This window comes from Camellia sinensis, chromosome 8 (genome assembly GCF_055761805.1).
Source record: "Camellia sinensis isolate YWXY chromosome 8, ASM5576180v1, whole genome shotgun sequence".
Lineage (NCBI taxonomy): Eukaryota > Viridiplantae > Streptophyta > Magnoliopsida > Ericales > Theaceae > Camellia > Camellia sinensis.
Window position 1 is genome coordinate 39,019,655 of NC_138968.1, and position 14,727 is coordinate 39,034,381.

General features: G+C 34.7%; 1 non-coding gene across 3 annotated transcripts; it reads right to left on the reverse strand.

Moving 5' to 3' along the window:
• Window positions 1-5,498: 5,498 nt before the first annotated feature.
• Window positions 5,499-10,412, reverse strand: LOC114285420 (uncharacterized). Of its 3 annotated transcripts, XR_014337585.1 has the most exons (8): window positions 9,812-10,412; window positions 9,525-9,551; window positions 8,995-9,268; window positions 8,008-8,651; window positions 6,930-7,569; window positions 6,700-6,828; window positions 6,405-6,500; window positions 5,499-5,827 (listed from the first exon to the last, which is right to left on the reverse strand). It is a non-coding gene; the product is annotated as an uncharacterized LOC114285420 (transcript). The 3 variants fall into 3 exon arrangements; XR_014337584.1 differs by having other exon boundaries at window positions 6,700-7,569; XR_014337586.1 differs by lacking the exons at window positions 8,008-8,651; window positions 8,995-9,268; window positions 9,525-9,551; window positions 9,812-10,412 and adding an exon at window positions 7,708-7,786 and having other exon boundaries at window positions 6,700-7,569.
• Between the last annotated feature and the right edge of the window lie 4,315 nt (window positions 10,413-14,727).

Consider the following 14,727-nt stretch of genomic DNA (forward strand, 5'->3'; position numbering starts at 1 on the left):
GATCGCTGGGACAAACGACGAAGTCTGTAGTCTTGCCAATGACTTGTCCGTTGGTTCGTAGGCCGGTCGCGGTATTGGCATTCCAACCTCGACGCTTCCATGCGTCCGAGGAGCCAACTGTTGTAAGGCCGAAACTCGGTGTGGATCCCTTGCCCTGGCATCCTCCTTGCATCGTGCTTTTTCTTCTAGCACGGTTCGTAAGTCGGATGACCTGGGCAGCTCTGTTTGTCTGGATCTGGTTTGGTGTGAATGTGAAGGCCAATGCGTGCTTCCTTCAGTGTATGATCTTTCGGATCTCGTCCTCTCAGACCTGGAGTGACGAGTCCTTGAAGATAAGGAGTGAGTGTCGCCTGTCCTGAGGCTTCTGCTCTCTCATTGGGAGGGTGTAGTATTCCTACTACGATTCTCTGAGTGGCGAGGGGGCGTCTTGTGTTTGCGCCCCTCTCCTGTCGCCACATCTTTAGTCTTCATCTGGCGTTTCAAAGCCTCCATGTCCGCCGCCATCTTTCGAATTAGTTCATCTTGTTCCTTCACGCGATCTTCCAGGGCTTGAGGATCAATCCTCCTCTTTTGCCTGTCAGGACTCTGAGAATGTCGAGGGCTGCTATTTCGCCTTCCCCTGCCACTCCTCCTGGAATTATGTTGTTGGGGCTCCAGATCTGCCATAGGAGGGACAGAGGGTAATCCTTCACGCCTTGCGCCCCCCTCTGGAGTTAGTCCGTCGACGGCGGACTGCGGCAAGTCTTCAATGTGTGCCATTGAATGAGAAAAGGAGAAGCTTAGTCAAGAGGTTTTTGTTCTTGTCTGTTCTTCCCACAGACGGCGCCAATTGTACGAAGAGGAAATAATTCTCCTCGTATAATCCTGTTGACCAAGTCCACGCTCCTCCGTACGACGTCGCTTTGTCACCTGAAAACACAAACGTGAGCTAGCCGGCGGGTGTGTGCCGGAAACCTCTCCGATGCCTAAGTCAGTAAGCTTGACAAATAGACAAGGTCTTATGTTCTCAAAAAGTATTGTGTTCAATTACCTCCTCCAAGGTGATGCTTGTGAGCTTTTATAAGTTTCCCGTGGCACAATCCTAGTAGGACTTGTATTTCTCCATGCAGAGTCCTCCTAGGATTCATTCTCCTAAGGATAATGCTTATCCTTTTACACCCTCCCCCACTGCTTAAACCAAGTGGGATGGTTTTCTTTATGGCCGAACTTCCATTTGACCAAAGTAAAATTGGCTATACCGAGCCACAGAGGGCCGAACTATCCTTAGCTCGGTCTTCTCCTCTAACTCCTTACTTCGGCTGCCCTGTTCAACCTTGATGTGCTTAGATCAAACTTCCAAGTAATAAGTTCTGACCGACCTAATCATTGTAAGTCATGACCGGACTAATTCCGAAACCGTCCTAACTTCAAGTTGCCAAAACTGAAGCAGCTTTGCCATTCCTTTAACCGAAGTAACTTCATCATTTGTGAGCCGAAGTAACTTTGTCTCCCTAAGGCCGGAGTAACATTGCTCTCCTGGGCCGGAGTATCCATTACGGCCTTTTTACCTAGTCCTTCGCGTTTTGGGCCTCAATGCCCAACTCGCAGCTCGGCCCAATTTTCCCAAAAATTACCCTCTCATTACTTATTCGTGTATGTAGAGGACATTACTTATTTGGCCATTTTCTTGCTTACTCGTGAAACAGTTATCTGCCTATCAATCATGTTACTTTCAGTTGGTAGTGTAAAAATGGCCACGACCCGTGGACGGTCTGAAATACATCCACGGTTTGAGATGGGCCTAGCTTGTTTAGAGTCATTTGGGCCGAGGCCTGAGTTTAGCCCGAGTTCTTAAGCCAGGGGCCTAGACCATCATTTTGAAATCTCGGCCAGCCCGGCCCGCCTAACTCGACCAGTGGCCTAGCCCATCGGTCCGCTTAAGACCCACTCAAAGCTCGGTTCGCCAGAGGCCCAGTGTTTTTTTTAGTGAAAAATGATAAAATTTTAATAGAAAAAATTAAAAAAAAATAAAAATGGTTAGGCCTGCCCAAGCCCGAGGCTAGGCCTAGGCCTACGGGGCCGGCCCAAGGCTCGCCCCATCCAAGGCCTGAAGGCCTAATTTTTGGCCCGTGGCCTAACTCGGCCCAAATTTTGACAGAAGCTCGCGAGGCCCAACATGGGCCCGACTCAGCCCTGGCCTGGGTAGACTAGGCCGGGCCAGGCCAGATTTACACCCTTACATTCAGTGTACAAAGAAATGCCTTTCCTGTGTTCTTTCTATCCTTTTTCTCAACAGAAAAACCGATAGTATCAAATGATGTGATGTGGGGAGAGCCTTCCTCTCATGGGTATACAAGTAGGGGTGTAAAATGGCTCGTAATTCGGGATCGACTCACTCAGGTTAGGCTCATATTTAAGCCTAGATTGGGACCCTAGGCTTGGGTCTGGACTGTTATTTTGATTCCCGATCTGACCCGTGGGCCCGGCCATCAGCCCGCTCAAGGCCCATTCAAAATTCGGCCCTTGACCCAACCTGTCTATGGCCCAATGTCATTTTTAGTAGAAAATACTAAAATTTTGGTAGAAAAAATAGAAAAAAATTTAAAAAAAATGTTCAGGCCTGCCCAAACCCAAGGCCCTGCCCGCCAGCCTGTCCAAGATCCAAATACCCCCTGGGTCTGGGCCTGATTTTTGGTTTGTGACTCTGTCCTATCCAGCCTGAATTTTGGTGGGAGTCCAAGCGGCCTGACATGGGTCGGTCCAAACTCGGGCCTGTATGGGACAGGCCAAGCCCAATTTATACCCTTATAGTAAGCAATTGAAAATAGAAGAAATTATAAATAATTAAGTCAGTCTTAAAATAATTGTACTACACGTAAAATTTTTATTTATTTATTTATTTTGTGTAAGTCAGATACACAGAAAGACTTGCAACATCATAAAAATAAAAGAGTAAATTATACTGATCTCACTTGAAATTTAGAAAAAAATACAGTAAGAGTTCCTTTAGCATATGAGTTTTTTGGACGTTCTGACTGAAATAGCAACAAAAAATCAAAATAAGCTAAAAAAATCAATAACAAAATGTCATATCTAAATATAATTATTTTATTATTTCTATCACAAAAGTTAGAAACTTCAAAAAAATTATTCCAAATAAAACTTTATAATCTTACATTAAAAAAAATCTCACAATTTTAATTTAATTACATTGATCACCCTTTTAATTGGATTAAATAGATCAAAACTAGAGCCGACTTTTGCCCAAAGGGGGCAAAGCCGCAGCTTTGGCCTCCGAAAAAAGAGTTAAAAAAGGGTGTCTGATTTTTTTTTTTAGCTATTATACTAGTTTACCAAAAAAAAAAAAAAAAAAAAAAAATGAATTTGAAAGGCCTTGGTTCAGACCCCGGAAGGACCCCAGCACACCCCCTCCACGTGGGAGGCCGCCAATGGAGAAGAAAAAGTAAAAAAAAAAAAAAAATTTTTTTGACCAATCAAAACAGACCCTCAGCACCCCACTAGCGTCTTATGCATTTTCCAATAATTGATGCGTGAAATATTTAAAACTAATAAATAATTACTTTTTATTTAAAAAATTCAAAAAAATAATTCACCTGATTTGGTTTACACTGTTTTCCTGAAAACTAATTTTTTTTTTATTTTCTGCATTTTTTTGGCTTTAGTGAATTTTTTAATCATATTTTATGTAATATTTTATTTTTTATATACACCGAATCTAAATAAACTTAGAAAAATATAATATTTGTAAATTTTTTTTAAAAAAAATCACCAAATATAAAAAATAGAAAAAAAAACAAAAATTCAATACACTTTTATATTTTGTTGTATTTAATAAATTTTTAAAAGATTTTTGCACAAAATTTATACATCAAAATTAAAAATTGAAAAAAAAATGATTAAAATATTTTTAAAAATGATTAAAAATACAAAAACACGAATTGAAAATTCAAAAAATTATTTTTAAAAACTCAAAACCAGACAGCGTGATTGATATTGTGAGTTATTTGAAATTAATATAGGCTTATTTATCAAATGAATGGATTGTGTATATAATATAATTAGTTATACCAATTAAAAATTATTTATGGTAAAAGAATTTTTCAAATTTAAAATTGAGTAAATATTAGATTTGATCAACTATATCAGAAGAAATATTAAATCGATTAGTAATTTTATAATCCCAAGAGGTTAACATAGTGGGTGCAACTTAGAGTTTGGGAGTATGTTTCTTCTAGGCCTCAAGTTCAACTCCTGCTATCAATTCTTTGGAGCCACACTTGCGAACATTGCGGATCCACATGAACCCACAACTTTGAGATGCAAGAAATAACCAAGAACTGCTTAAGCAAAAGCGATGTAATTCTGATCAATCCATGAGTTTATCTGTTAGTTGCTTCTATTTAAATGGTAAAAGATCATACAATTTTTGTTGCATCAAACCATCTGTAGAATAGCCCTGAGGCAAAATCTCATTTCAAGCCCCCCAGGGAAACCAGCATATTAATGTGTTTTATCGTATATATCAACACCTTATTACTTTCTTCAAAAGTTAATAATAGAGATTTCCATTAGAGCACTGCCAAAAATCGATCAATTTCTATTAGGATCTGGGATTAGTCAATGTGTGTGGAAACTAGTCTAGACACTTATAAAAAAAATAAAAATAAAATAAGAGCAATGCTTGGTAATTCGAATATGAGGTTGGCTCGAATGACTCGAAATTCACTTTGCTGGTCGTCTAGCCGGTCGTCCGGTGAGGAGATTGACAGTTGCGGCCGACAAAGGTGACAACCGCGGTAGACAATCTTTCACTCAGTCATCCGGGCGGACGATCGGTCAACACCCATTCGGGCCATTCAAGCCTCCTCCAATTCGAGCTACCACGCTTTTTCCATAAAATAAATTTATCTATTAAAAATGAGTTAGTTGAGAAGTTCACTGCTGGAAAATTCACTTTTAGCGGCATTTTAAAAACGCCGCTAAAAGTATTAAAAACGTCGCTAATTCTTTTTGTGATGTTTAGTACCAAACGCCGATGACGCGGCTGTCGCTATAACTTTATGACGTTTGAGAAACGTCGGTATATTAGTATAGGCGGCGTTTTTAAAAACGTCGCCAAATGTCCTACCTAACGGTACTATGACGTCACTATGACATTTAGCGACGTTTTTGAAAACGCCGTCATAGACATTTATACCTTTTAAAAATCTAACCGTTGGGATGAGATATAGTGACGTTTTTTAAACGCCGCCATAGCCTTTTTTTAATTTTTAAATTGTGCTAATTTTATACGGTTGAACAAAAAAAATACCTGTCAAACAATTATTAAGAACTAATAATTGATGTTTACTAAAATAATAAATAAACTAAGCTTGAAAACAAAATTAAAAATAAAAAACAATACATTGCACACCTAAGAATAAAAACAATTCATGTTCAGACTTTAAATACATCAATTAAAATCAAAATGGTTAAGAAGTGTAATTTGCCCAAAAAAATTAAAAAGGAATAGAAAGCACACTAATATGGTTTATAATATTAAAAATACCACTTGTCTTGCAACTATATCCAAAGATGAGCCTAAACTATGTGCAACAGATGATACATTTGGAATCATACAGTACACTATAATCCAATTAAACAAGATAAAAAGAATTAGAGGGGGAAAAAAGTAAAAGAACAAGAATAAATAAAAAAAGCTTAATCATATTCCCTCCAATGGCTTTTTCCCTCTCCTCTCACATAAATTCTACATGTAACAACTTCATATCCATCATGATGATCATCCCTGTCAAACTCTTCACTTGCTTCTCCCGAGTAAGTACAACTGCCACATGTGAAAATATTCAATGTGGAGACAAGAAAATAATTGACAATTAATTTTTTATAACATAAAGCCGCCGCATGTAATTTTCACTTGCTTCTCTCGTCCAAACAGGTTGTAAATGAACGATGATGGTAGAAGAATGGTGAATTATAATTGCCAGATACACATGGACATTGTATGAATGATAATGGTCATTATAGAGTGCCAATTATCTGCTTTAAATGAAAGAAATTGACTGCCAATTGACTGCCAATTGCAATAAATTTTAACAAAGAAATTGACTACCAATTGCAACAAATTTTAACAAAGCAGATAATAGCAGGCCTTTAAACCATTTTTTTCTCCACAGGGATTTTCATCTGGGCCCTCGTTCTTGCATTCTACATGGTTCAAATGCTAATAATTTTGTTTGGTCTCAGCCAGACGCTATGTTATTGAGACCTTTTCATCGCAGAGGATGGTTTTTAACAGACCCTTTGTGCTTTCCATTGTCCTATAGTGGTTCATGTTAAACACTCACATTTCTTAACACATTCAAAGATTAATTAAGCCTTATTTCCCAGACAAGAAAAATTACCTCATAGCATATCCAGCCTACGGACACAATAACAGCGACTGCCAAAGCATTAGTAAACTTCCTGTAAATATCTAGTTTTGCCAACATGCGTCGAGCCTGCCACATCACATCGATAAACAAATGTTACTTCAGTGGATTTTTTCAGAATTCAAGCAGCAATACTTATATCACATATCAATAAAAATAATGTAGGTGTCATCATTGAATTTAGCCTAGAACATCACAAACTATCCCCAGCAGCAATATAAATCAATGTTGATGGAGGGTAACCGAGAGCTTGAAGAAATATTCCCACCTCTTCGGGGGTTAATGGACAAAAGCCTCCTTTTCTCTGTTCTGTTGAATTTATCTTCTTCATCTTCCAGTGGAGGTACATTATATCCAGTGCAGAGGCAGGAAGTTTTGCCACTTGTCAACATATAGCCTAGACATGTACAAATGTATGAAATCACATACGTACATCTGTACATAGGTATATCATCATTTTTAAAATTTTGCATGTATATATATATACAAGATATTTACCTCATTATTCTTAGCTCTTCAGATTCTGCATCAGTAAGACCATGAGTACAGCTAGTGAAAGATAACATGTCTTTCTCATATCTCAGATGAAGAGCAATGCATCTTCCCCCATGGGATCTCAGCCGCTCCACCAGCTTCTGCGGTCTCACTGTCATGTATTCTCAGAACCTAATTTAACAGGAATATCCCCGTAGGAGGCCTCTCAAAAGTAAATTACCACCTACATCATACTCGGAGCAACATTCTATACAAACCTCGTAAGGTTTTAAATGCTAATGAGATTTCAAAAATTTTGTCATTCCATTTCAAATGGAGTAATAGATCCAAAACCATGCATGGTGGCAAATGTTTGATTGATTATAATCATTATAAATTCAACACAGGAAGTCCCAAAATTTGTAATAAAATTCTAAGGAGCATTCAGAATTTTGGTAAGATCAATTCAATTGTAACTGGAACTAGATTCCAAATTTATTTGGCAGATGAATGCTGGAGAGACAAAAGTTCTAACCTTCCTAAGATTGTCAATAGAAGGAGAGAAGTGGAGAGCATAATGCAGAGCACGACATCTCAACCTTTGGATATAAACAGGTAGATCATTATTTGCAAGTCTGGAATCTGATTTTACAACATGAACCACCTGCAAAAAGTGAGTTGATAAATGATCCCTCAAGCTCAAACAACGTGATAATCAGATTACTCTTTGTCTAGGTTCAAATTGGTTTTTTCATTTATTTCAATAAATAACAAACATAAAATTCAAGTTTAATTGCTCAACCTTACTCCTTGGGGAAAACATTGTGAAGGCATTATCCCTTCATCTAAAATGGCTGTTGTTCCATGTGACAACAAAATGCCACCAAACTCGGTTTTTTTGTCTAGCCAGTAACTTTTACTTCTTTTTAAAAAAATCTTTCTTCTTTCCACGGCCTCCTTTTTTATTTTATTTATTTATTTCTTTTGTGTGAGTGCATGTGTGTATTAGTGCTAGAAAAATTAATAACTTCCTAAGCCAGCATATGAATCTATGTATACCATGACAAATACTAGACTGCAAAATTGCTCGCAAATAATGTACCTGATAATCCTTCCATAAATCCATCATCTCCTCATAGTAGCTCATACCAGACCAAGAAGTAGAACAAATGAATATTCACTGGGCCAATATAGAGGCATCTTCATGATCATATATTTCATCATGTAAATCTTCATGCGAATTAGGAACAACAGCAACTGAACTGTGCTAAACCTTAACACCAGTAGCCTAAATTTCTCCTGATAGTGTCTACAAAGATGTTAGGTAATTCAAGGAAAATTACAACTATATAGGGCACCTGAATGACATATTATTATCACAACACAAGGAACTTAAAAAACTTATAATAGAGTCAGCAACCCTACATTTACAAAAATGTGTAATAGGAAAAATAAATTGGACAACTCTACGAAAATAGAGGTCAGCCAGCCAAAATTCAGCAAGCACATTTCCAAACAACCAGATAAACCAAGACAATATTTTAGCTATGTAATATGTGAAGATAATAGAAAATAGTGCCACTCAGTGAAAACTAAATTCAACCGCTTTCAAGTTACAATTTGGGTAGCAAAAGTTTGTAGCAAAGAGGAAACTACATTGATGATAAGGGTTTGATGCATTTCTGCAATCTGGATGCACTCTTCCTTCTTCATTCACATTTTATGCCTCTATATTGCTCTTATTGCCTGAAGAAAGCAATCCAAATATGAAAGAACATTTAGATTGTAAATTTAGGTTCCGAAACCAAATATCATACATGCACGCATGTGAACACACAATCAATTGAAGCTCAATCTACAATTTACTCAAACTAAAACCCATAATCTATATCTATATATATTTTTTATTTTTTATTTATCAATCCTGCATAAATCCTAGTAGCCTTTAGTGAGAGATTTATAAAGGCTACTAGTAATTTATCAATTTCATAAATCCTGCATCGCTTGCACCATATCCCATATCTGTATAGACAAAGCAACAACAAGATCTGTGCTGCCGTTCTTGGATTAGAAGTTTAGTAGTCTTCACCTTTTCGAACGCTCTAGCCGGGGCCCGACCCTGCACCACTAGAAATGGAGCTCTGTAGTACTCAACAGGGCAGTTGAAATCCCTGAACTCGAATGCCAAGAAACCAATGTGCTTTGTGATTGGGCTACCATTCACTTCAAATATCGAAGTTTTATCAGGAGCTACAAAGGAGAGCATGCAGAGAAGGGACTCCCATTGTTTTCTTCCAATAGAGTCACCAACAAACATAAGCCGGCGGTTTCGCAGCTTTTCCAGCATGTTCTTTGCATCAAAGCTAATTTCAAAAGAGATGAACCAAATAAGAAACTTTTTATCTCCCTCCGATCAATCGAAAAAGGATGGATATACTTGATAATAACTTTACTACAATTGAAAAAGGATGTATTACAAAAACAAAAGTAAAAAAGTTGCAATGACATGATATTTAATAAATCAACAAAACAAGAATAAGGTTCTTGTGCTTGCATCTTTAGAAACACTAATAAATTTGAAGGAGAAGAGAATGATATAGGAAATGATTGAACTCTTACATTGGAAAGTCCAAGCTCTATCTCTTCCTGCGAATCATTCAATATAGAAATCAGAACCAGGGGTTTTTTACCTACCCATAATTTTTAGAATGGGCATTAGTATAATTTTTATAGATGAGAAAGGGTCAATACATATAGGTTGATAAATGAGGGATATGACAGGATCATTTCAAATCAAACATCAAAACCATTCATAGAATATCAAAGGATCGATTTCACCTTAAGAGAGAGAGAGAGAGAGAGAGAGAGAGAGAGAAAGAGAGAGAGAGAGAGAGTGTGGAGCTCACCGTTCTGAATCGCTGAGATGAACTTCGATTTCCATTTCGAGAGAGAACTTCGAAATCGCTCGGATGAATCATCGATCTGAATCGCTGAGATCGATCTGAACCTCTGAATCAACAAGCTGAATCTCTGCGATAATTACGAAATCTCTGCAAGACAGCACAGAGAGAGAGGGAGAGGGAGGGAGACAGAGAGAGAGAGAATGGAGCTTACCGATCTGAATTGCTGAGATGACCTTCGATTTCGATTTTGAGATATGAATCACTGAGACCGATCTGAATCGTTGAGATCTGAATCATGATCTGAATTGAAACCGAAGTGATATGAACTCAGATCTAAATCTAAATCGAAATCCAAGTGATATGAACTCAGATTTGAATCGCAATATGAAATCGCAGCGATATGAACTCAGAATTTTAAAATTTCGAGATATGAACTTTGATTTCGAGATCTGAATCACTGAGACTGATCTAAATCGCTGAGATGAACTTCGAAATCGCTCTGATGAATCACTTCGATTTCGAGAGAGAACTTCGATTTCTGAGGATTCCATTGATAAGCAACTGAATCTCTGTGAGATAACACGCATTTGAAGACAACAGAGAGAGAGAGAGAGAGAGAGTATTTGCGTGTGCATCGGTTCAATTTGAGAGTTGAGATTCTCAGATTTGAAAAGGAAGCGCGTGAGATAACACGCATTTGAAGACGTTTATAAACGCCTCCTATTCATAAAACGGCACCGTTTTAATTAAAGAAAAATAAGACGTTTATGAAACGCCGTTAAATAGTAAAAACAGTGACGTTTTAAAAACGCCGTTAAAAAAACGCCACCTAAACCCATATTTTTTGTAGTGGTTGGATTATGCAAACTTGATTAGCAATTTTGTAATTAAAATTTTGAGAATAGTGATGTTCAAGTAATATTTTGTTACAGCTTGTTTATTTTTTATTTAGTATTTAAACTCAGATTATTTTGATCATTTTTTCATTGTAAACTTTTTAAATATTTAAATAAATTTTAATAATTATATATAAGAGTAACCATTTTGTAAGCACATTAAAAAAATTTATATAATCTTTTAATCATAATTTTTTTTAATATATAAAAAGCCCCACACTAAGTGTCCGCTTTAAATCTCAAAAATGTCAAAGCCGCCGTGATCGAAACCAATGCAAATAGAGCAAAAATATAAAAATAAACAATGTGAAGTATACATTTTCATGTAAAATATATGATAATTTCATTTTTTTCATCTATATAATTAACTAATTATTAATAAAAATAAATTAAATGTTATATGAATTAAAATGTAAAGAAAATTCAATCTAATTATGTTAAAATTATAAAATTTATTGTATTTTTTTTTCTTTTTTTTTTTTTTCTAAATTTCAAAAGAGGTCAAAACAGTTTGGCTTATGTTCTCACTTTTCAATTAAAATGTAATGCCCCCTTAAAATACCAGTGCTTTTTCAAGAGTTGCATTGCTTAAGCACTAATATTGTCCAAAATATAAAGGAAATGAAACAAGGGAAAACTATCATAAAGTCCCCTCTTAGGAATAGTTACTCAAATTAGTCTCACGTTTTCCTATTACTTTGATAAGTTTTGTTCGTGTTAGACAATATAATTGTGAGATGAGATCTTGTTTTTTTTTTATGTTTGGTAAGTTTTGGTAGACGATTGTACCCTTGTCTCATTAAGTGACGTTATTTTAAAGAGAGTATTGATGTGACATGAGACATATTCCACCACAATGAAGGGTTATAAAAAGACAATAGTATATTTTTTTCTTACTGTAACATTTATTGTTTTCCGTTGTAACACCCAACAAAAACCCAACACTGTAACATCCAACAAAAAGGATGTAGTGCTGATGTAGCATGTTCTACCACAAGGAAGGGTTATAAAAAGGTTATAGTGTACTTTTTCTCACTGTAATATTCACTTTTTCCCATTGTAACACTCAAAAAACCCAACAAAAGGTTGATAGAGTGTTGATGTAACATGTTCTACTACAAGGAAGGATTATAAAAATGTTATAGTATATTTTTTCCCACTGTAACACTCAATAAAAATCCAATCAATTACTAATGCCTTATATGACCACTCAAAAGGTTTAAAATAATGATAAATTGTCATTATGCATCCAATAGGACCAAATGGAATATAAGAAAAATCTTGAAACTATTGGATCACAATTTCAACATTTAGAATTTATTGGTCAATCTCCTACAAAATGATTTGTTGTTTTAAATTTGGACAGTTCTTAAGTGTGCCTTGCATATGGTATGCAAGGCACATGTACCTATATGCGTTTTCTTAATTTTTAGGTAAATTATAAATACATCATTATAATTTTGAAAATTATAAACTTTTTTGCCAAAATTTGCCATTTAATAAACCTAACAAAATAAATAGATAAAATTTCATATACAATAATAAAATTACCAAAACGATTAATTGAAATATTTATAACACCATTAATAACTGTTAATTGACTTAATGGTTGATTAATGAAAGTGGTAATTTGTTATGCAATTAGAAATTTGATGGGGTGAAATGTAATTTCTAAAACTACAAAAAATAATTAATATTTTAAGAAAATCTCAAGGAGTGTATTTATAATTTATCATTAATTTTTAGATTAAGTTTCTCTCTGGTCCAAAATTTGAATTAGAGGTGCTATTTGGAGTTGTGGGGTTTATCATAGGTCATGTTTTGATAATCGAAACTATTTATTTCATAAAACTCTGCGTATGTATCATTCATGAAAATATTGAGGTTAATTTGATAGTCGTAGTCTCTTCATTTTATCGCGTCTGTCTCTAAAAAATTAATGGTCAGTTTTTAAAAATATAGGTTTCATTTGGCTTAGGCTTTTGGGACTAAAAAAGCATAAAAGATAGGCTAAATAAGTTAATAAGGCAAAATGTCACATCCAAACCATAATTATTTCACTTTTTCTTTTACAAAAGTCAAAAAAATCAACCCAAATGAACTTTTTAGTCTAAAGCTAAAGAAGTCCCAACTCAAAAAAGCCAATCAAAAATTTTTTTGCCAAACGACAACTATGTTTATCGTCTAATTTTTTTAGATAATTGTGGTAAAATGAAAAGATTACAGTTATTGGAATGATTTAAATATTTTGCATGGATGATATACATACAAAATTTCATAAAATAAACAGATCAGATTATCACAACGAAACTCATAATAGGCCACTCGAGCCCAGACAACACATCCAATCCTAATTCTTAATTTTGTATAATTTTAACGCTTGCTTATGTACTCAGAATTTGTATGGAAAAACGCTAAGAAAATCTGTATATGGCTAAGATTCAACTCATGTTTTATAAAACTCACATTTATAATCCCAGTATAATGCAAATGACACAATTAATCAATCAAATGATTTGATCATAGTAGAAAAAGATCAGATTAGAAAAACATATAATTTTTTTTTATGAATATATGTGCATATCTAATTATATTTAATATATAGTATTAAAAATAAAATAGGAAAATTAGCAATACCTCCTCCATCATAAATCTATAATTCCTAGCAAAAGATGATTCAAAGTTGAAGTCCCTCTGTTTTTTTATTTAGGGAGACAGAGTCTATTTCCATTACTTTTTATAATTTTTTATGACTAGTTTGACGATTACTTCACTTCGTCCTCAATACCTCAATCATAAAAGGTGTTAAACAAGCCGAATAGTTAATTGTTTAAACTTAATTTGATAATTTTAACGAGTTTTAAAATTTATTTAAGTCTGGTTCGTTAAACTTTCAAGCCGATCTTAAATGAAGTTTTGTCAAGGAGAACTCAAGTAATTTGGTAGTTTTAGGCTCACCGAACTGAGTCGAACGAACAATTGACTATTTAAACTTGGTTTAAAAATTTTAATGAGTTTTAAAATGTGTTCTAACTTGATTTATTTACTTAACGAATGAAGATCAAATGAATTTTTAACAACCCAAACACCAATCAACCTCAAATTATTTGATTCATTTATCACTCGTAAGAATCCCAAAATAACTCTCAACGTGATTATGATTGCAATGAATAAACCACTTAAATCAAAGTCAACAATGCAATTTATCTGAGTGGAGTTTACCTGCCTACTTTCGGTCTTTTGGGAAGATGTTAAAAGAGTCAGTTTTTTGGCTTTTTAGCTTTTTTAGTAAAAAAAGTCAGTTTTTTTAACTAAAAAAATCACCAAAAAAGTTAAAAAATTAACTTTTTACCAACTTTCCAAAACACTAGCACTATAGATGTGATCTTTCAAATCACTAATGCATTGACAGTGAGCATTCTATTGGTTGTTGTTCAAATTAAGCGGCAACTTGAATTCATTCCAGTCATTATATTTGTAGTAGAAGAATTGCTTTGAATTCATTTCATTATTTGTTTTCCTTAATGTTATTCCCACTTTTGTGGCCAATGTGATGCCTGTTATGATTTGTTGATTGTTGTTTTGTTTTGGGTTGTTTCGAATGTCACTTTGCCAATCTTGGTCGGAGTTTTTCATTTTATTATTTTCTTTGCTTCGCATATGATTGGTTTATTTTGTGTCAACTTAATTAGGATATGTTTTGTTGGCAATGTTGCATTTTATCACCATGGATCGTTGTTTGTTTTTTATTTTACTCATTCTTTTTTATTAATAAAAATTCTTTTTTGTCTGATAATTTTTTTTTTAAACAAAAAAGAATTGAACCAACAAATCTTCTTGTGCATGAGATGCATACAAATATCAATATTTATCACATAACATTAGAAAACACACATAAGAATGATATATTATGTGTTAAATAGAATCTATGGTGCAAGATTATAGTATTCAACAGGACCGCTCAATATAATATTTGTATATTGTTATTGTTGGCTTATTTTTCCTACGAAGGAAAATATCATA